This window comes from Procambarus clarkii, chromosome 58 (genome assembly GCF_040958095.1).
Source record: "Procambarus clarkii isolate CNS0578487 chromosome 58, FALCON_Pclarkii_2.0, whole genome shotgun sequence".
Taxonomy (NCBI): Eukaryota; Metazoa; Arthropoda; class Malacostraca; order Decapoda; family Cambaridae; genus Procambarus; species Procambarus clarkii.
This window is the reverse complement of record NC_091207.1, coordinates 1,553,662-1,579,862: the sequence shown is the minus strand read 5'-3', so window position 1 is coordinate 1,579,862 and position 26,201 is coordinate 1,553,662. Positions and strand designations below refer to the sequence as shown.

Here is a 26,201-nt window from a genome sequence, read left to right as displayed (position 1 = left end):
TGTGGAACACTGTGACGCTCCCACCACACCCTGTGGAACACTGTGACGCTCCCACCACACCTTTTGGAACACTGTGACACTCCCACCACACCCTGTGGAACATTGTGACACTCCCGCCACTCCCTGTGGAACACTGTGACGCTCCAACACACCCTGTGGAACACTGTGACGCTCCCACCACACCCTGTGGAACACTATGACGCTCCCACCACACCCTGTGGAACACTATGACGCTCCCACCACACCCTGTGGAACACTGTGACGCTCCCACCACACCCTGTGGAACACTGTGACGCTCCCACCACACCCCTGTGGAACACTATGACGCTCCCACCACACCCTGTGGAACACTGTGACGCTCCCACCACACCCTGTGGAACACTGTGACGCTCCCACCACACCCCTGTGGAACACTATGACGCTCCCACCACACCCTGTGGAACACTGTGACACTTCCACCACACCCTGTGGAACACTGTGACGCTCCCACCACACCCCTGTGGAACACTATGACGCTCCCACAACACCCTGTGGAACACTGTAACACTCCCACCACACCCTGTGGAACACTGTGACACCCGCCACACCCTGTGGAACACTGTGACACTCCCGCCACACACTGTTTAACACTGACACTCCCGCAACACCCTGAGGAACACTGACACTCCCGCCACACCCTGTGGAACACTGTGACACTCCAACCACACCGTGAGGAACACCTTGACACTCCCGCCACACCCCTGTGGAACACTATGATGCTCCCACCACACCTTGTGGAACACTGTGACACTCCCGCCACACACTGTGGAACTCTGACACTCCCGCCACACCCTGTGGAACACTGTGACACCCGCTACACACTCTGTGGAACACTGACACCCGCCACACACTGTGGAACACTGACACTCCCGCCACACCCTGTGGAACACTGACATTCCCGCCACACCCTGTGGAACACTGACACTCCCGCCACACCCTGAGGAACACTGACACTCCCGCCACACCCTGTGGAACACTGTGACACTCCCGCCACACCCCTGTGGAACACTATGACGCTCCCACCACACCCTGTGGAACACTATGACGCTCCCACCACACCCTGTGGAACACTATCACTCCCTCCACACCCCTGTGGAACACTATGACGCTCCCACCACACCCTGTGGAACACTAACACTTCCACCACACCCCTGTGGAACACTATGACGCTCCCACCACACCCTGTGGAACACTGTGACGCTCCCACCACACCCTGTGGAACACTGTGACACTCCCGCCACACCCCTGTGGAACACTATGACGCTCCCACCACACCCTGTGGAACACTATGACGCTCCCACCACACCCTGTGGAACACTATCACTCCCTCCACACCCCTGTGGAACACTATGACGCTCCCACCACACCCTGTGGAACACTAACACTTCCACCACACCCCTGTGGAACACTATGACGCTCCCACCACACCCTGTGGAACACTGTGACGCTCCCACCACACCCTGTGGAACACTGTGACGCTCCCACTACACCTTTTGGAACACTGTGACACTCCCACCACACCCTGTGGAACACTGTGACACTCCCGCCACTCCCTGTGGAACACAGTGACGCTCCCACCACACCCTGTGGAACACTGTGACGCTCCCACCACACCCTGTGGAACACTGTGACGCTCCCACAACACCCTGTGGAACACTGTGACGCTCCCACCACACCCTATGGAACACTGTGACGCTCCCACCACACCCTGTGGAACACTGTGACGCTCCCACCACACCCTGTGGAACACTATGACGCTCCCACCACACCCTGTGGAACACTATGACGCTCCCACCACACCTTGTGGAACACTATGACGCTCCCACCACACCCCTGTGGAACACTATGACGCTCCCACCACACCCTGTGGAACACTGTGACACTTCCACCACACCCTGTGGAATACTGTGGCGCTCCCACCACACCCCTGTGGAACACTATGACGCTCCCACCACACCCTGTGGAACACTGTGACACCCGCCACACCCTGTGGAACACTGTGACACTCCCGCCACACACTATTTAACACCGACACTCCCGCAACACACTGAGGAACACTGTGATACACCCGCCACACACTGTGGAACACTGACACTCCCGCCACACTTTGTGGAACACTGACACTCCCGCCACACCCTGTGGAACACTGTGACACTCCCACCACACCCTGAGGAACACTGTGACACTCCCACCACACCTTGTGGAACACTGTGACACTCCCGCCACACACTGTGGAACTCTGTGACACCCGCTACACACACTGTGGAACACTGTGACACCCGCCACACACACTGTGGAACACTGTGACACCCGCCACACACTGTGGAACACTGACACTCCCGCCACACCCTGAGGAACACTGACACTCCCGCCACACCCTGTGGAACACTAGACACTCCCGCCACACCCTGAGGAACACTGTGACACTAATGCAACACCCTGTGGAACACTGTGACACTCCCGCCACACCCCTGTGGAACACTGACGCTCCCACCACACCCTGTGGAACACTGTGACGCTCACACCACACCCTGTGGAACACTGTGACACTCCCGCCACACCCCTGTGGAACACTGTGACACTCCCACAACACCCCTGTGGAATACTATGACGCTCCCACCACACCCTGTGGAACACTATGACGCTCCCACCACACCCTGTGGAACACTGACACTCCCACCACACCCTGTGGAACACTGTGACACTCCCACCACACCCTGTGGAACACTGTGACGCTCCCACCACACCCATGTGGAACAAAATGACGCTCCCACTACACCCTGTGGAACACTGCGCTCCCACTACACCCTGTGGAACACTGTAACACTTCCACCACACCCCTGTGGAACACTATGACGCTCCCACCACACCCTGTGGAACACTATGACGCTCCCACCACACCCTGTGGAACACTATGACGCTCCCACCACACCCTGTGGAACACTGTGACGCTCCCACCACACCCTGTGGAACACTATGACGCTCCCAACACACCCTGTGGAACACAGTGACGCTCCCACCACACCCTGTGGAACACTATGACGCTCCCACCACACCCTGTGGAACACTGTGACGCTCCCACCACACCCATGTGGAACACTATGACGCTCCCACTACACCCTTTGGAACACTGTGACGCTCCCACCACACCTCTGTGGAACACTATGACGCTCCCACCACACCCTGTGGAACACTATGACGCTCCCACCACACCCTGTGGAACACTATGACGCTCCCACCACACCCCTGTGGAACACTGTAACACTTCCACCACACCCCTGTGGAACACTATGACGCTCCCACCACACCCCTGTGGAACACTGTGACGCTCCCACTACACCTTTTGGAACACTGTGACACTCCCACCACACCCTGTGGAACACTGTGACACTCCCGCCACTCCCTGTGGAACACAGTGACGCTCCCACCACACCCTGTGGAACACTGTGACGCTCCAACCACACCCTGTGGAACACTGTGACGCTCCCACAACACCCTGTGGAACACTGTGACGCTCCCACCACACCCTATGGAACACTGTGACGCTCCCACCACACCCTGTGGAACACTGTGACACTCCCGCCACTCCCTGTGGAACACAGTGACGCTCCCACCACACCCTGTGGAACACTGTGACGCTCCCACCACACCCTGTGGAACACTGTGACGCTCCCACAACACCCTGTGGAACACTGTGACGCTCCCACCACACCCTATGGAACACTGTGACGCTCCCACCACACCCTGTGGAACACTGTGACGCTCCCACCACACCCTGTGGAACACTATAACGCTCTCCCTACACCCTGTGGAACACTATGATTCTCCCACAACACCCTGTGGAACTCTGTGACGCTCCCACCACACCCTGTGGAACACTATGACGCTCCCACCACACCCTGTGGAACAATATGACGCTCCCACCACACCTTGTGGAACACTATGACGCTCCCACCACACCCCTGTGGAACACTATGACGCTCCCACCACACCCTGTGGAACACTGTGACACTTTCCACCACACCCTGTGGAATACTGTGACGCTCCCACCACACCCCTGTGGAACACTATGACGCTCCCACCACACCCTGTGGAACACTGTGACACCCGCCACACCCTGTGGAACACTGTAACACTCCCACCACACCCTGTGGAACACTGTGACACCCGCCACACCCTGTGGAACACTGTGACACTCCCGCAACCACCCTGAGGAACACTGTGACACTCCCGCCACACACTGTGGAACACTGACACTCCCGCCACACCCTGTGGAACACTGACACTCCCGCCACACCCTGTGGAACACTGTGACACTCCCACCACACCCTGAGGAACACTGTGACACTCCCGCCACACCCCTCTGGAACACTATGATGCTCCCACCACACCTTGTGGAACACTGTGACACCGCCACACACTGTGGAACTCTGTGACACCCGCTACACACACTGTGGAACACTGTGAAACCCGCCACACACTGTGGAACACTGACACTCCCGCCACACCCTGTGGAACACTGACACTCCCGCCACACCCTGTGGAACACTGACACTCCCGCCACACCCTGAGGAACACTGACACTCCCGCCACACCCTGTGGAACACTGACACTCCCCCCACACCCTGTGGAACACTGACACTCCCGCCACACCCTGAGGAACACTGACACTCCCGCCACACCCTGAGGAACACTGTGACACTAACGCAACACCCTGTGGAACACTGTGACACTCCCGCCCACCCTGTGGAACACTGACGCTCCCACCACACCCTGTGGAACACTGACGCTCACACCACACCCTGTGGAACACTGTGACACTCCCGCCACACCTCTGTGGAACACTGTGACACTCCCACAACACCCCTGTGGAACACTATGACGCTCCCACCACACCTTGTGGAACACTATGACGCTCCACCCACCCCTGTGGAACACTATGACGCTCCCACCACACCCTGTGGAACACTGTGACACTTCCACCACACCCTGTTGAATACTGTGACGCTCCCACCACACCCCTGTGGAACACTATGACGCTCCCACCACACCCTGTGGAACACTGTGACACCCGCCACACCCTGTGGAACACTGTGACACTCCCGCCACACACTGTTTAACACCGACACTCCCGCAAAACCCTGAGGAACACTGTGACTCTCCGCCACACACTGTGGAACACTGACACTCCCGCCACACCCTGTGGAACACTGACACTCCCGCCACCCCTGTGGAACACTGTGACACTCGCACCACACCCTGAGGAACACTGTGACACTCCCGCCACACCCTCTGGAACACTATGATGCTCCCACCACACCTTGTGGAACACTGTGACACTCCCGCCACACACTGTGGAACTCTGTGACACCCGCTACACACACTGTGGAACACTGTGAAACCCGCCACACACTGTGGAACACTGACACTCCCACACCCTGTGGAACACTGACACTCCCGCCACACCCTGTGGAACACTGACACTCCCGCCACACCTGAGGAACACTGACACTCCCGCCACACCCTGTGGAACACTAGACACTCCCGCCACACCCTGAGGAACACTGTGACACTAACGCAACACCCTGTGGAACATGTGACACTCCCGCCACACCCCTGTGGAACACTGACGCTCCCACCACACTGTGGAACACTGACGCTCACACCACACCCTGTGGAACACTGTGACACTCCCGCCACACCCCTGTGGAACACTGTGACACTCCACAACACCCCTGTGGAATACTATGACGCTCCACCACACCCTGTGGAACACTATGACGCTCCCACCACACCCTGTGGAACACTGACACTCCCACCACACCCTGTGGAACACTGTGACCCCCACCACACCCTGTGGAACACTGTGACGCTCCCACCACACCCATGTGGAACAAAATGACGCTCCCACTACACCCTGTGGAACACTGCGCTCCCACTACACCCTGTGGAACACTGTAACACTTCCACCACACCCTGTGGAACACTATGACGCTCCCACCACACCCTGTGGAACACTATGACGCTCCCACCACACCCTGTGGAACACTATGACGCTCCCACCACACCCTGTGGAACACTGTGACGCTCCCACCACACCCTGTGGAACACTATGACGCTCCCAACAACCCTGTGGAACACAGTGACGCTCCCACCACACCCTGTGGAACACTATGACGCTCCCACCACACCCTGTGGAACACTGTGACGCTCCCACCACACCCATGTGGAACACTATGACGCTCCCACTACACCCTTGGAACACTGTGACGCTCCCACCACACCTCTGTGGAACACTATGACGCTCCCACCACACCCTGTGGAACACTATGACGCTCCCACCACACCCTGGGAACACTATGACGCTCCCACCACACCCCTGTGGAACACTGTAACACTTCCACCACACCCCTGTGGAACACTATGACGCTCCCACCACACCCCTGTGGAACACTGTGACGCTCCCACTACACCTTTTGGAACACTGTGACACTCCCACCACACCCTGTGGAACACTGTGACACTCCCGCCACTCCTGTGGAACACAGTGACGCTCCCACCACACCCTGTGGAACACTGTGACGCTCCAACCACACCCTGTGGAACACTGTGACGCCCCACCACCACCTGTGGAACACTGTGACGCTCCCACTACACCTTTTGGAACACTGTGACACTCCCACCACACCCTGTGGAACACTGTGACACTCCCGCCACTCCCTGTGGAACACAGTGACGCTCCCACCACACCCTGTGGAACACTGTGACGCTCCCACCACACCCTGTGGAACACTGTGACGCTCCCACAACACCCTGTGGAACACTGTGACGCTCCCACCACACCCTATGGAACACTGTGACGCTCCCACCACACCCTGTGGAACACTGTGACGCTCCACCACACCCTGTGGAACACTATAACGCTCTCCCTACACCCTGTGGAACACTATGATTCTCCCACAACACCCTGTGGAACTCTGTGACGCTCCCACCACACCCTGTGGAACACTATGACGCTCCCACCACACCCTGTGGAACACTATGACGCTCCCACCACACCTTGTGGAACACTATGACGCTCCCACCACACCCCTGTGGAACACTATGACGCTCCCACCACACCCTGTGGAACACTGTGACACTTCCACCACACCCTGTGGAATACTGTGACGCTCCCACCACACCCCTGTGGAACACTATGACGCTCCCACCACACCCTGTGGAACACTGTGACACCCGCCACACCCTGTGGAACACTGTAACACTCCCACCACACCCTGTGGAACACTGTGACACCCGCCACACCCTGTGGAACACTGTGACACTCCCGCAACACCCTGAGGAACACTGTGACACTCCCGCCACACACTGTGGAACACTGACACTCCCACCACACCCTGTGGAACACTGACACTCCCGCCACACCCTGTGGAACACTGTGACACTCCCACCACACCCTGAGGAACACTGTGACACTCCCGCCACACCCCTCTGGAACACTATGATGCTCCCACCACACCTTGTGGAACACTGTGACACTCCCGCCACACACTGTGGAACTCTGTGACACCCGCTACACACACTGTGGAACACTGTGAAACCCGCCACACACTGTGGAACACTGACACTCCCGCCACACCCTGTGGAACACTGACACTCCCGCCACACCCTGTGGAACACTGACACTCCCGCCACACCCTGAGGAACACTGACACTCCCGCCACACCCTGTGGAACACTGACACTCCCGCCACACCCTGTGGAACACTGACACTCCCGCCACACCCTGAGGAACACTGACACTCCCGCCACACCCTGAGGAACACTGTGACACTAACGCAACACCCTGTGGAACACTGTGACACTCCCGCCACACCCCTGTGGAACACTGACGCTCCCACCACACCCTGTGGAACACTGACGCTCACACCACACCCTGTGGAACACTGTGACACTCCCGCCACACCCCTGTGGAACACTGTGACACTCCCACAACACCCCTGTGGAACACTATGACGCTCCCACCACACCTTGTGGAACACTATGACGCTCCCACCACACCCCTTGTGGAACACTATGACGCTCCCACCACACCCTGTGGAACACTGTGACACTTCCACCACACCCTGTGGAATACTGTGACGCTCCCACCACACCCCTGTGGAACACTATGACGCTCCCACCACACCCTGTGGAACACTGTGACACCCGCCACACCCTGTGGAACACTGTGACACTCCCGCCACACACTGTTTAACACCGACACTCCCGCAACACCCTGAGGAACACTGTGACACTCCCGCCACACACTGTGGAACACTGACACTCCCGCCACACCCTGTGGAACACTGACACTCCCGCCACACCCTGTGGAACACTGTGACACTCGCACCACACCCTGAGGAACACTGTGACACTCCCGCCACACCCCTCTGGAACACTATGATGCTCCCACCACACCTTGTGGAACACTGTGACACTCCCGCCACACACTGTGGAACTCTGTGACACCCGCTACACACACTGTGGAACACTGTGAAACCCGCCACACACTGTGGAACACTGACACTCCCGCCACACCCTGTGGAACACTGACACTCCCGCCACACCCTGTGGAACACTGACACTCCCGCCACACCCTGAGGAACACTGACACTCCCGCCACACCCTGTGGAACACTAGACACTCCCGCCACACCCTGAGGAACACTGTGACACTAACGCAACACCCTGTGGAACACTGTGACACTCCCGCCACACCCCTGTGGAACACTGACGCTCCCACCACACCCTGTGGAACACTGACGCTCACACCACACCCTGTGGAACACTGTGACACTCCCGCCACACCCCTGTGGAACACTGTGACACTCCCACAACACCCCTGTGGAATACTATGACGCTCCCACCACACCCTGTGGAACACTATGACGCTCCCACCACACCCTGTGGAACACTGACACTCCCACCACACCCTGTGGAACACTGTGACACTCCCACCACACCCTGTGGAACACTGTGACGCTCCCACCACACCCATGTGGAACAAAATGACGCTCCCACTACACCCTGTGGAACACTGCGCTCCCACTACACCCTGTGGAACACTGTAACACTTCAACCACACCCCTGTGGAACACTATGACGCTCCCACCACACCCTGTGGAACACTATGACGCTCCCACCACACCCTGTGGAACACTATGACGCTCCCACCACACCCTGTGGAACACTGTGACGCTCCCACCACACCCTGTGGAACACTATGACGCTCCCACCACACCCTGTGGAACACTGTGACGCTCCCACCACATCCTGTGGAACACTATGACGCTCCCACCACACCCTGTGGAACACTGTGACACTCCCACCACACCCTGTGGAACACTGTGACGCTCCCACCACACCCATGTGGAACACTATGACGCTCCCACTACACCCTGTGGAACACTGTGACGCTCCCACCACACCTCTGTGGAACACTATGACGCTCCCACCACACCCTGTGGAACACTATGACGCTCCCACCACACCCTGTGGAACACTACGACGCTCCCACCACACCCCTGTGGAACACTGTAACACTTCCACCACACCCCTGTGGAACACTATGACGCTCCCATCACACCCCTGTGGAACACTATGACGCTCCCACCACACCCTGTGGAACACTATAACACTTCCACCACACCCCTGTGGAACACTATGACGCTCCCACCACACCCCTGTGGAACACTATGACAATCCCACCACACCCTGTGGAACACTATGACGCTCCCACCACACCCTGTGGAACACTGTGACGCTCCCACCACACCCTGTGGAACACTGTGACGCTCCCACCACACCTTTTGGAACACTGTGACACTCCCACCACACCCTGTGGAACATTGTGACACTCCCGCCACTCCCTGTGGAACACTGTGACGCTCCAACACACCCTGTGGAACACTGTGACGCTCCCACCACACCCTGTGGAACACTATGACGCTCCCACCACACCCTGTGGAACACTATGACGCTCCCACCACACCCTGTGGAACACTGTGACGCTCCCACCACACCCTGTGGAACACTGTGACGCTCCCACCACACCCCTGTGGAACACTATGACGCTCCCACCACACCCTGTGGAACACTGTGACGCTCCCACCACACCCTGTGGAACACTGTGACGCTCCCACAACACCCCTGTGGAACACTATGACGCTCCCACCACACCCTGTGGAAACACTGTGACACTTCCACCACACCATGTGGAACACTGTGACGCTCCCACCACACCCCTGTGGAACACTATGACGCTCCCACAACACCCCTGTGGAACACTGTAACACTCCACCACACCCTGTGGAACACTGTGACACCCGCCACACCCTGTGGAACACTGTGACACTCCCGCCACACACTGTTTAACACTGACACTCCCGCAACACCCTGAGGAACACTGACACTCCCGCCACACCCTGTGGAACACTGTGACACTCCAACCACACCGTGAGGAACACCTTGACACTCCCGCCACACCCCTGTGGAACACTATGATGCTCCCACCACACCTTGTGGAACACTGTGACACTCCCGCCACACACTGTGGAACTCTGACACTCCCGCCACACCCTGTGGAACACTGTGACACCCGCTACACACTCTGTGGAACACTGACACCCGCCACACACTGTGGAACACTGACACTCCCGCCACACCCTGTGGAACACTGACATTCCCGCCACACCCTGTGGAACACTGACACTCCCGCCACACCCTGAGGAACACTGACACTCCCGCCACACCCTGTGGAACACTGTGACACTCCCGCCACACCCCTGTGGAACACTATGACGCTCCCACCACACCCTGTGGAACACTATGACGCTCCCACCACACCCTGTGGAACACTATCACTCCCTCCACACCCCTGTGGAACACTATGACGCTCCCACCACACCCTGTGGAACACTAACACTTCCACCACACCCCTGTGGAACACTATGACGCTCCCACCACACCCTGTGGAACACTGTGACGCTCCCACCACACCCTGTGGAACACTGTGACACTCCCGCCACACCCCTGTGGAACACTATGACGCTCCCACCACACCCTGTGGAACACTATGACGCTCCCACCACACCCTGTGGAACACTATCACTCCCTCCACACCCCTGTGGAACACTATGACGCTCCCACCACACCCTGTGGAACACTAACACTTCCACCACACCCCTGTGGAACACTATGACGCTCCCACCACACCCTGTGGAACACTGTGACGCTCCCACCACACCCTGTGGAACACTGTGACGCTCCCACTACACCTTTTGGAACACTGTGACACTCCCACCACACCCTGTGGAACACTGTGACACTCCCGCCACTCCCTGTGGAACACAGTGACGCTCCCACCACACCCTGTGGAACACTGTGACGCTCCAACCACACCCTGTGGAACACTGTGACGCTCCCACAACACCCTGTGGAACACTGTGACGCTCCCACCACACCCTATGGAACACTGTGACGCTCCCACCACACCCTGTGGAACACTGTGACACTCCCGCCACTCCCTGTGGAACACAGTGACGCTCCCACCACACCCTGTGGAACACTGTGACGCTCCCACCACACCCTGTGGAACACTGTGACGCTCCCACAACACCCTGTGGAACACTGTGACGCTCCCACCACACCCTATGGAACACTGTGACGCTCCCACCACACCCTGTGGAACACTGTGACGCTCCCACCACACCCTGTGGAACACTATAACGCTCTCCCTACACCCTGTGGAACACTATGATTCTCCCACAACACCCTGTGGAACTCTGTGACGCTCCCACCACACCCTGTGGAACACTATGACGCTCCCACCACACCCTGTGGAACACTATGACGCTCCCACCACACCTTGTGGAACACTATGACGCTCCCACCACACCCCTGTGGAACACTATGACGCTCCCACCACACCCTGTGGAACACTGTGACACTTCCACCACACCCTGTGGAATACTGTGACGCTCCCACCACACCCCTGTGGAACACTATGACGCTCCCACCACACCCTGTGGAACACTGTGACACCCGCCACACCCTGTGGAACACTGTAACACTCCCACCACACCCTGTGGAACACTGTGACACCCGCCACACCCTGTGGAACACTGTGACACTCCCGCAACACCCTGAGGAACACTGTGACACTCCCGCCACACACTGTGGAACACTGACACTCCCGCCACACCCTGTGGAACACTGACACTCCCGCCACACCCTGTGGAACACTGTGACACTCCCACCACACCCTGAGGAACACTGTGACACTCCCGCCACACCCCTCTGGAACACTATGATGCTCCCACCACACCTTGTGGAACACTGTGACACTCCCGCCACACACACTGTGGAACTCTGTGACACCCGCTACACACACTGTGGAACACTGTGAAACCCGCCACACACTGTGGAACACTGACACTCCCGCCACACCCTGTGGAACACTGACACTCCCGCCACACCCTGTGGAACACTGACACTCCCGCCACACCCTGTGGAACACTGACACTCCCGCCACACCCTGTGGAACACTGACACTCCCGCCACACCCTGAGGAACACTGACACTCCCGCCACACCCTGAGGAACACTGACACTCCCGCCACACCCTGAGGAACACTGTGACACTAACGCAACACCCTGTGGAACACTGTGACACTCCCGCCACACCCCTGTGGAACACTGACGCTCCCACCACACCCTGTGGAACACTGACGCTCACACCACACCCTGTGGAACACTGTGACACTCCCGCCACACCCCTGTGGAACACTGTGACACTCCCACAACACCCCTGTGGAACACTATGACGCTCCCACCACACCTTGTGGAACACTATGACGCTCCCACCACACCCCTGTGGAACACTATGACGCTCCCACCACACCCTGTGGAACACTGTGACACTTCCACCACACCCTGTGGAATACTGTGACGCTCCCACCACACCCCTGTGGAACACTATGACGCTCCCACCACACCCTGTGGAACACTGTGACACCCGCCACACCCTGTGGAACACTGTGACACTCCCGCCACACACTGTTTAACACCGACACTCCCGCAACACCCTGAGGAACACTGTGACACTCCCGCCACACACTGTGGAACACTGACACTCCCGCCACACCCTGTGGAACACTGACACTCCCGCCACACCCTGTGGAACACTGTGACACTCGCACCACACCCTGAGGAACACTGTGACACTCCCACCACACCCCTCTGGAACACTATGATGCTCCCACCACACCTTGTGGAACACTGTGACACTCCCGCCACACACTGTGGAACTCTGTGACACCCGCTACACACACTGTGGAACACTGTGAAACCCGCCACACACTGTGGAACACTGACACTCCCGCCACACCCTGTGGAACACTGACACTCCCGCCACACCCTGTGGAACACTGACACTCCCGCCACACCCTGAGGAACACTGACACTCCCGCCACACCCTGTGGAACACTAGACACTCCCGCCACACCCTGAGGAACACTGTGACACTAACGCAACACCCTGTGGAACACTGTGACACTCCCGCCACACCCCTGTGGAACACTGACGCTCCCACCACACCCTGTGGAACACTGACGCTCACACCACACCCTGTGGAACACTGTGACACTCCCGCCACACCCCTGTGGAACACTGTGACACTCCCACAACACCCCTGTGGAATACTATGACGCTCCCACACCACCCTGTGGAACACTATGACGCTCCCACCACACCCTGTGGAACACTGACACTCCCACCACACCCTGTGGAACACTGTGACACTCCCACCACACCCTGTGGAACACTGTGACGCTCCCACCACACCCATGTGGAACAAAATGACGCTCCCACTACACCCTGTGGAACACTGCGCTCCCACTACACCCTGTGGAACACTGTAACACTTCCACCACACCCCTGTGGAACACTATGACGCTCCCACCACACCCTGTGGAACACTATGACGCTCCCACCACACCCTGTGGAACACTATGACGCTCCCACCACACCCTGTGGAACACTGTGACGCTCCCACCACACCCTGTGGAACACTATGACGCTCCCACCACACCCTGTGGAACACTGTGACGCTCCCACCACATCCTGTGGAACACTATGACGCTCCCACCACACCCTGTGGAACACTGTGACACTCCCACCACACCCTGTGGAACACTGTGACGCTCCCACCACACCCATGTGGAACACTATGACGCTCCCACTACACCCTGTGGAACACTGTGACGCTCCCACCACACCTCTGTGGAACACTATGACGCTCCCACCACACCCTGTGGAACACTATGACGCTCCCACCACACCCTGTGGAACACTATGACGCTCCCACCACACCCCTGTGGAACACTGTAACACTTCCACCACACCCCTGTGGAACACTATGACGCTCCCATCACACCCCTGTGGAACACTATGACGCTCCCACCACACCCTGTGGAACACTATAACACTTCCACCACACCCCTGTGGAACACTATGAAGCTCCCACCACACCCCTGTGGAACACTATGACAATCCCACCACACCCTGTGGAACACTATGACGCTCCCACCACACCCTGTGGAACACTGTGACGCTCCCACCACACCCTGTGGAACACTGTGACGCTCCCACCACACCTTTTGGAACACTGTGACACTCCCACCACACCCTGTGGAACATTGTGACACTCCCGCCACTCCCTGTGGAACACTGTGACGCTCCAACACACCCTGTGGAACACTGTGACGCTCCCACCACACCCTGTGGAACACTATGACGCTCCCACCACACCCTGTGGAACACTATGACGCTCCCACCACACCCTGTGGAACACTGTGACGCTCCCACCACACCCTGTGGAACACTGTGACGCTCCCACCACACCCCTGTGGAACACTATGACGCTCCCACCACACCCTGTGGAACACTGTGACGCTCCCACCACACCCTGTGGAACACTGTGACGCTCCCACCACACCCCTGTGGAACACTATGACGCTCCCACCACACCCTGTGGAACACTGTGACACTTCCACCACACCCTGTGGAACACTGTGACGCTCCCACCACACCCCTGTGGAACACTATGACGCTCCCACAACACCCTGTGGAACACTGTAACACTCCCACCACACCCTGTGGAACACTGTGACACCCGCCACACCCTGTGGAACACTGTGACACTCCCGCCACACACTGTTTAACACTGACACTCCCGCAACACCCTGAGGAACACTGACACTCCCGCCACACCCTGTGGAACACTGTGACACTCCAACCACACCGTGAGGAACACCTTGACACTCCCGCCACACCCCTGTGGAACACTATGATGCTCCCACCACACCTTGTGGAACACTGTGACACTCCCGCCACACACTGTGGAACTCTGACACTCCCGCCACACCCTGTGGAACACTGTGACACCCGCTACACACTCTGTGGAACACTGACACCCGCCACACACTGTGGAACACTGACACTCCCGCCACACCCTGTGGAACACTGACATTCCCGCCACACCCTGTGGAACACTGACACTCCCGCCACACCCTGAGGAACACTGACACTCCCGCCACACCCTGTGGAACACTGTGACACTCCCGCCACACCCCTGTGGAACACTATGACGCTCCCACCACACCCTGTGGAACACTATGACGCTCCCACCACACCCTGTGGAACACTATCACTCCCTCCACACCCCTGTGGAACACTATGACGCTCCCACCACACCCTGTGGAACACTAACACTTCCACCACACCCCTGTGGAACACTATGACGCTCCCACCACACCCTGTGGAACACTGTGACGCTCCCACCACACCCTGTGGAACACTGTGACACTCCCGCCACACCCCTGTGGAACACTATGACGCTCCCACCACACCCTGTGGAACACTATGACGCTCCCACCACACCCTGTGGAACACTATCACTCCCTCCACACCCCTGTGGAACACTATGACGCTCCCACCACACCCTGTGGAACACTAACACTTCCACCACACCCCTGTGGAACACTATGACGCTCCCACCACACCCTGTGGAACACTGTGACGCTCCCACCACACCCTGTGGAACACTGTGACGCTCCCACTACACCTTTTGGAACACTGTGACACTCCCACCACACCCTGTGGAACACTGTGACACTCCCGCCACTCCCTGTGGAACACAGTGACGCTCCCACCACACCCTGTGGAACACTGTGACGCTCCCACCACACCCTGTGGAACACTGTGACGCTCCCACAACACCCTGTGGAACACTGTGACGCTCCCACCACACCCTATGGAACACTGTGACGCTCCCACCACACCCTGTGGAACACTGTGACGCTCCCACCACACCCTGTGGAACACTATGACGCTCCCACCACACCCTGTGGAACACTATGACGCTCCCACCACACCTTGTGGAACACTATGACGCTCCCACCACACCCCTGTGGAACACTATGACGCTCCCACCACACCCTGTGGAACACTGTGACACTTCCACCACACCCTGTGGAATACTGTGGCGCTCCCACCACACCCCTGTGGAACACTATGACGCTCCCACCACACCCTGTGGAACACTGTGACACCCGCCACACCCTGTGGAACACTGTGACACTCCCGCCACACACTATTTAACACCGACACTCCCGCAACACACTGAGGAACACTGTGATACACCCGCCACACACTGTGGAACACTGACACTCCCGCCACACTTTGTGGAACACTGACACTCCCGCCACACCCTGTGGAACACTGTGACACTCCCACCACACCCTGAGGAACACTGTGACACTCCCACCACACCTTGTGGAACACTGTGACACTCCCGCCACACACTGTGGAACTCTGTGACACCCGCTACACACACTGTGGAACACTGTGACACCCGCCACACACACTGTGGAACACTGTGACACCCGCCACACACTGTGGAACACTGACACTCCCGCCACACCCTGAGGAACACTGACACTCCCGCCACACCCTGTGGAACACTAGACACTCCCGCCACACCCTGAGGAACACTGTGACACTAATGCAACACCCTGTGGAACACTGTGACACTCCCGCCACACCCCTGTGGAACACTGACGCTCCCACCACACCCTGTGGAACACTGTGACGCTCACACCACACCCTGTGGAACACTGTGACACTCCCGCCACACCCCTGTGGAACACTGTGACACTCCCACAACACCCCTGTGGAATACTATGACGCTCCCACCACACCCTGTGGAACACTATGACGCTCCCACCACACCCTGTGGAACACTGACACTCCCACCACACCCTGTGGAACACTGTGACACTCCCACCACACCCTGTGGAACACTGTGACGCTCCCACCACACCCATGTGGAACAAAATGACGCTCCCACTACACCCTGTGGAACACTGCGCTCCCACTACACCCTGTGGAACACTGTAACACTTCCACCACACCCCTGTGGAACACTATGACGCTCCCACCACACCCTGTGGAACACTATGACGCTCCCACCACACCCTGTGGAACACTATGACGCTCCCACCACACCCTGTGGAACACTGTGACGCTCCCACCACACCCTGTGGAACACTATGACGCTCCCAACACACCCTGTGGAACACAGTGACGCTCCCACCACACCCTGTGGAACACTATGACGCTCCCACCACACCCTGTGGAACACTGTGACGCTCCCACCACACCCATGTGGAACACTATGACGCTCCCACTACACCCTTTGGAACACTGTGACGCTCCCACCACACCTCTGTGGAACACTATGACGCTCCCACCACACCCTGTGGAACACTATGACGCTCCCACCACACCCTGTGGAACACTATGACGCTCCCACCACACCCCTGTGGAACACTGTAACACTTCCACCACACCCCTGTGGAACACTATGACGCTCCCACCACACCCCTGTGGAACACTGTGACGCTCCCACTACACCTTTTGGAACACTGTGACACTCCCACCACACCCTGTGGAACACTGTGACACTCCCGCCACTCCCTGTGGAACACAGTGACGCTCCCACCACACCCTGTGGAACACTGTGACGCTCCAACCACACCCTGTGGAACACTGTGACGCTCCCACAACACCCTGTGGAACACTGTGACGCTCCCACCACACCCTATGGAACACTGTGACGCTCCCACCACACCCTGTGGAACACTGTGACACTCCCGCCACTCCCTGTGGAACACAGTGACGCTCCCACCACACCCTGTGGAACACTGTGACGCTCCCACCACACCCTGTGGAACACTGTGACGCTCCCACAACACCCTGTGGAACACTGTGACGCTCCCACCACACCCTATGGAACACTGTGACGCTCCCACCACACCCTGTGGAACACTGTGACGCTCCCACCACACCCTGTGGAACACTATAACGCTCTCCCTACACCCTGTGGAACACTATGATTCTCCCACAACACCCTGTGGAACTCTGTGACGCTCCCACCACACCCTGTGGAACACTATGACGCTCCCACCACACCCTGTGGAACAATATGACGCTCCCACCACACCTTGTGGAACACTATGACGCTCCCACCACACCCCTGTGGAACACTATGACGCTCCCACCACACCCTGTGGAACACTGTGACACTTCCACCACACCCTGTGGAATACTGTGACGCTCCCACCACACCCCTGTGGAACACTATGACGCTCCCACCACACCCTGTGGAACACTGTGACACCCGCCACACCCTGTGGAACACTGTAACACTCCCACCACACCCTGTGGAACACTGTGACACCCGCCACACCCTGTGGAACACTGTGACACTCCCGCAACACCCTGAGGAACACTGTGACACTCCCGCCACACACTGTGGAACACTGACACTCCCGCCACACCCTGTGGAACACTGACACTCCCGCCACACCCTGTGGAACACTGTGACACTCCCACCACACCCTGAGGAACACTGTGACACTCCCGCCACACCCCTCTGGAACACTATGATGCTCCCACCACACCTTGTGGAACACTGTGACACTCCCGCCACACACTGTGGAACTCTGTGACACCCGCTACACACACTGTGGAACACTGTGAAACCCGCCACACACTGTGGAACACTGACACTCCCGCCACACCCTGTGGAACACTGACACTCCCGCCACACCCTGTGGAACACTGACACTCCCGCCACACCCTGAGGAACACTGACACTCCCGCCACACCCTGTGGAACACTGACACTCCCCCCACACCCTGTGGAACACTGACACTCCCGCCACACCCTGAGGAACACTGACACTCCCGCCACACCCTGAGGAACACTGTGACACTAACGCAACACCCTGTGGAACACTGTGACACTCCCGCCACACCCCTGTGGAACACTGACGCTCCCACCACACCCTGTGGAACACTGACGCTCACACCACACCCTGTGGAACACTGTGACACTCCCGCCACACCTCTGTGGAACACTGTGACACTCCCACAACACCCCTGTGGAACACTATGACGCTCCCACCACACCTTGTGGAACACTATGACGCTCCCACCACACCCCTGTGGAACACTATGACGCTCCCACCACACCCTGTGGAACACTGTGACACTTCCACCACACCCTGTTGAATACTGTGACGCTCCCACCACACCCCTGTGGAACACTATGACGCTCCCACCACACCCTGTGGAACACTGTGACACCCGCCACACCCTGTGGAACACTGTGACACTCCCGCCACACACTGTTTAACACCGACACTCCCGCAAAACCCTGAGGAACACTGTGACACTCCCGCCACACACTGTGGAACACTGACACTCCCGCCACACCCTGTGGAACACTGACACTCCCGCCACACCCTGTGGAACACTGTGACACTCGCACCACACCCTGAGGAACACTGTGACACTCCCGCCACACCCCTCTGGAACACTATGATGCTCCCACCACACCTTGTGGAACACTGTGACACTCCCGCCACACACTGTGGAACTCTGTGACACCCGCTACACACACTGTGGAACACTGTGAAACCCGCCACACACTGTGGAACACTGACACTCCCGCCACACCCTGTGGAACACTGACACTCCCGCCACACCCTGTGGAACACTGACACTCCCGCCACACCCTGAGGAACACTGACACTCCCGCCACACCCTGTGGAACACTAGACACTCCCGCCACACCCTGAGGAACACTGTGACACTAACGCAACACCCTGTGGAACACTGTGACACTCCCGCCACACCCCTGTGGAACACTGACGCTCCCACCACACCCTGTGGAACACTGACGCTCACACCACACCCTGTGGAACACTGTGACACTCCCGCCACACCCCTGTGGAACACTGTGACACTCCCACAACACCCCTGTGGAATACTATGACGCTCCCACCACACCCTGTGGAACACTATGACGCTCCCACCACACCCTGTGGAACACTGACACTCCCACCACACCCTGTGGAACACTGTGACACTCCCACCACACCCTGTGGAACACTGTGACGCTCCCACCACACCCATGTGGAACAAAATGACGCTCCCACTACACCCTGTGGAACACTGCGCTCCCACTACACCCTGTGGAACACTGTAACACTTCCACCACACCCCTGTGGAACACTATGACGCTCCCACCACACCCTGTGGAACACTATGACGCTCCCACCACACCCTGTGGAACACTATGACGCTCCCACCACACCCTGTGGAACACTGTGACGCTCCCACCACACCCTGTGGAACACTATGACGCTCCCAACACACCCTGTGGAACACAGTGACGCTCCCACCACACCCTGTGGAACACTATGACGCTCCCACCACACCCTGTGGAACACTGTGACGCTCCCACCACACCCATGTGGAACACTATGACGCTCCCACTACACCCTTTGGAACACTGTGACGCTCCCACCACACCTCTGTGGAACACTATGACGCTCCCACCACACCCTGTGGAACACTATGACGCTCCCACCACACCCTGTGGAACACTATGACGCTCCCACCACACCCCTGTGGAACACTGTAACACTTCCACCACACCCCTGTGGAACACTATGACGCTCCCACCACACCCCTGTGGAACACTGTGACGCTCCCACTACACCTTTTGGAACACTGTGACACTCCCACCACACCCTGTGGAACACTGTGACACTCCCGCCACTCCCTGTGGAACACAGTGACGCTCCCACCACACCCTGTGGAACACTGTGACGCTCCAACCACACCCTGTGGAACACTGTGACGCTCCCACAACACCCTGTGGAACACTGTGACGCTCCCACCACACCCTATGGAACACTGTGACGCTCCCACCACACCCTGTGGAACACTGTGACACTCCCGCCACTCCCTGTGGAACACAGTGACGCTCCCACCACACCCTGTGGAACACTGTGACGCTCCCACCACACCCTGTGGAACACTGTGACGCTCCCACAACACCCTGTGGAACACTGTGACGCTCCCACCACACCCTATGGAACACTGTGACGCTCCCACCACACCCTGTGGAACACTGTGACGCTCCCACCACACCCTGTGGAACACTATAACGCTCTCCCTACACCCTGTGGAACACTATGATTCTCCCACAACACCCTGTGGAACTCTGTGACGCTCCCACCACACCCTGTGGAACACTATGACGCTCCCACCACACCCTGTGGAACACTATGACGCTCCCACCACACCTTGTGGAACACTATGACGCTCCCACCACACCCCTGTGGAACACTATGACGCTCCCACCACACCCTGTGGAACACTGTGACACTTCCACCACACCCTGTGGAATACTGTGACGCTCCCACCACACCCCTGTGGAACACTATGACGCTCCCACCACACCCTGTGGAACACTGTGACACCCGCCACACCCTGTGGAACACTGTAACACTCCCACCACACCCTGTGGAACACTGTGACACCCGCCACACCCTGTGGAACACTGTGACACTCCCGCAACACCCTGAGGAACACTGTGACACTCCCGCCACACACTGTGGAACACTGACACTCCCGCCACACCCTGTGGAACACTGACACTCCCGCCACACCCTGTGGAACACTGTGACACTCCCACCACACCCTGAGGAACACTGTGACACTCCCGCCACACCCCTCTGGAACACTATGATGCTCCCACCACACCTTGTGGAACACTGTGACACTCCCGCCACACACTGTGGAACTCTGTGACACCCGCTACACACACTGTGGAACACTGTGAAACCCGCCACACACTGTGGAACACTGACACTCCCGCCACACCCTGTGGAACACTGACACTCCCGCCACACCCTGTGGAACACTGACACTCCCGCCACACCCTGAGGAACACTGACACTCCCGCCACACCCTGTGGAACACTGACACTCCCGCCACACCCTGTGGAACACTGACACTCCCGCCACACCCTGAGGAACACTGACACTCCCGCCACACCCTGAGGAACACTGTGACACTAACGCAACACCCTGTGGAACACTGTGACACTCCCGCCACACCCCTGTGGAACACTGACGCTCCCACCACACCCTGTGGAACACTGACGCTCACACCACACCCTGTGGAACACTGTGACACTCCCGCCACACCTCTGTGGAACACTGTGACACTCCCACAACACCCCTGTGGAACACTATGACGCTCCCACCACACCTTGTGGAACACTATGACGCTCCCACCACACCCCTGTGGAACACTATGACGCTCCCACCACACCCTGTGGAACACTGTGACACTTCCACCACACCCTGTTGAATACTGTGACGCTCCCACCACACCCCTGTGGAACACTATGACGCTCCCACCACACCCTGTGGAACACTGTGACACCCGCCACACCCTGTGGAACACTGTGACACTCCCGCCACACACTGTTTAACACCGACACTCCCGCAAAACCCTGAGGAACACTGTGACACTCCCGCCACACACTGTGGAACACTGACACTCCCGCCACACCCTGTGGAACACTGACACTCCCGCCACACCCTGTGGAACACTGTGACACTCGCACCACACCCTGAGGAACACTGTGACACTCCCGCCACACCCCTCTGGAACACTATGATGCTCCCACCACACCTTGTGGAACACTGTGACACTCCCGCCACACACTGTGGAACTCTGTGACACCCGCTACACACACTGTGGAACACTGTGAAACCCGCCACACACTGTGGAACACTGACACTCCCGCCACACCCTGTGGAACACTGACACTCCCGCCACACCCTGTGGAACACTGACACTCCCGCCACACCCTGAGGAACACTGACACTCCCGCCACACCCTGTGGAACACTAGACACTCCCGCCACACCCTGAGGAACACTGTGACACTAACGCAACACCCTGTGGAACACTGTGACACTCCCGCCACACCCCTGTGGAACACTGACGCTCCCACCACACCCTGTGGAACACTGACGCTCACACCACACCCTGTGGAACACTGTGACACTCCCGCCACACCCCTGTGGAACACTGTGACACTCCCACAACACCCCTGTGGAATACTATGACGCTCCCACCACACCCTGTGGAACACTATGACGCTCCCACCACACCCTGTGGAACACTGACACTCCCACCACACCCTGTGGAACACTGTGACACTCCCACCACACCCTGTGGAACACTGTGACGCTCCCACCACACCCATGTGGAACAAAATGACGCTCCCACTACACCCTGTGGAACACTGCGCTCCCACTACACCCTGTGGAACACTGTAACACTTCCACCACACCCCTGTGGAACACTATGACGCTCCCACCACACCCTGTGGAACACTATGACGCTCCCACCACACCCTGTGGAACACTATGACGCTCCCACCACACCCTGTGGAACACTGTGACGCTCCCACCACACCCTGTGGAACACTATGACGCTCCCACCACACCCTGTGGAACACTGTGACGCTCCCACCACATCCTGTGGAACACTATGACGCTCCCACCACACCCTGTGGAACACTGTGACACTCCCACCACACCCTGTGGAACACTGTGACGCTCCCACCACACCCATGTGGAACACTATGACGCTCCCACTACACCCTGTGGAACACTGTGACGCTCCCACCACACCTCTGTGGAACACTATGACGCTCCCACCACACCCTGTGGAACACTATGACGCTCCCACCACACCCTGTGGAACACTATGACGCTCCCACCACACCCCTGTGGAACACTGTAACACTTCCACCACACCCCTGTGGAACACTATGACGCTCCCATCACACCCCTGTGGAACACTATGACGCTCCCACCACACCCTGTGGAACACTATAACACTTCCACCACACCCCTGTGGAACACTATGAAGCTCCCACCACACCCCTGTGGAACACTATGACAATCCCACCACACCCTGTGGAACACTATGACGCTCCCACCACACCCTGTGGAACACTGTGACGCTCCCACCACACCCTGTGGAACACTGTGACGCTCCCACCACACCTTTTGGAACACTGTGACACTCCCACCACACCCTGTGGAACATTGTGACACTCCCGCCACTCCCTGTGGAACACTGTGACGCTCCAACACACCCTGTGGAACACTGTGACGCTCCCACCACACCCTGTGGAACACTATGACGCTCCCACCACACCCTGTGGAACACTATGACGCTCCCACCACACCCTGTGGAACACTGTGACGCTCCCACCACACCCTGTGGAACACTGTGACGCTCCCACCACACCCCTGTGGAACACTATGACGCTCCCACCACACCCTGTGGAACACTGTGACGCTCCCACCACACCCTGTGGAACACTGTGACGCTCCCACCACACCCCTGTGGAACACTATGACGCTCCCACCACACCCTGTGGAACACTGTGACACTTCCACCACACCCCTGTGGAACACTATGACGCTCCCACAACACCCTGTGGAACACTGTAACACTCCCACCACACCCTGTGGAACACTGTGACACCCGCCACACCCTGTGGAACACTGTGACACTCCCGCCACACACTGTTTAACACTGACACTCCCGCAACACCCTGAGGAACACTGACACTCCCGCCACACCCTGTGGAACACTGTGACACTCCAACCACACCGTGAGGAACACCTTGACACTCCCGCCACACCCCTGTGGAACACTATGATGCTCCCACCACACCTTGTGGAACACTGTGACACTCCCGCCACACACTGTGGAACTCTGACACTCCCGCCACACCCTGTGGAACACTGTGACACCCGCTACACACTCTGTGGAACACTGACACCCGCCACACACTGTGGAACACTGACACTCCCGCCACACCCTGTGGAACACTGACATTCCCGCCACACCCTGTGGAACACTGACACTCCCGCCACACCCTGAGGAACACTGACACTCCCGCCACACCCTGTGGAACACTGTGACACTCCCGCCACACCCCTGTGGAACACTATGACGCTCCCACCACACCCTGTGGAACACTATGACGCTCCACCACACCCTGTGGAACACTATCACTCCCTCCACACCCCTGTGGAACACTATGACGCTCCCACCACACCCTGTGGAACACTAACACTTCCACCACACCCCTGTGGAACACTATGACGCTCCCACCACACCCTGTGGAACACTGTGACGCTCCCACCACACCCTGTGGAACACTGTGACACTCCCGCCACACCCCTGTGGAACACTATGACGCTCCCACCACACCCTGTGGAACACTATGACGCTCCCACCACACCCTGTGGAACACTATCACTCCCTCCACACCCCTGTGGAACACTATGACGCTCCCACCACACCCTGTGGAACACTAACACTTCCACCACACCCCTGTGGAACACTATGACGCTCCCACCACACCCTGTGGAACACTGTGACGCTCCCACCACACCCTGTGGAACACTGTGACGCTCCCACTACACCTTTTGGAACACTGTGACACTCCCACCACACCCTGTGGAACACTGTGACACTCCCGCCACTCCCTGTGGAACACAGTGACGCTCCCACCACACCCTGTGGAACACTGTGACGCTCCCACCACACCCTGTGGAACACTGTGACGCTCCCACAACACCCTGTGGAACACTGTGACGCTCCCACC

At 58.3% G+C, this 26,201-nt stretch overlaps 1 protein-coding gene across 1 annotated transcript in view; it reads left to right on the top strand.

The window, feature by feature from the left end:
• LOC123751887 (ryanodine receptor-like) overlaps positions 1–26,201 on the top strand; it is a 359,023-nt gene that overhangs the window by 207,494 nt on the left and 125,328 nt on the right.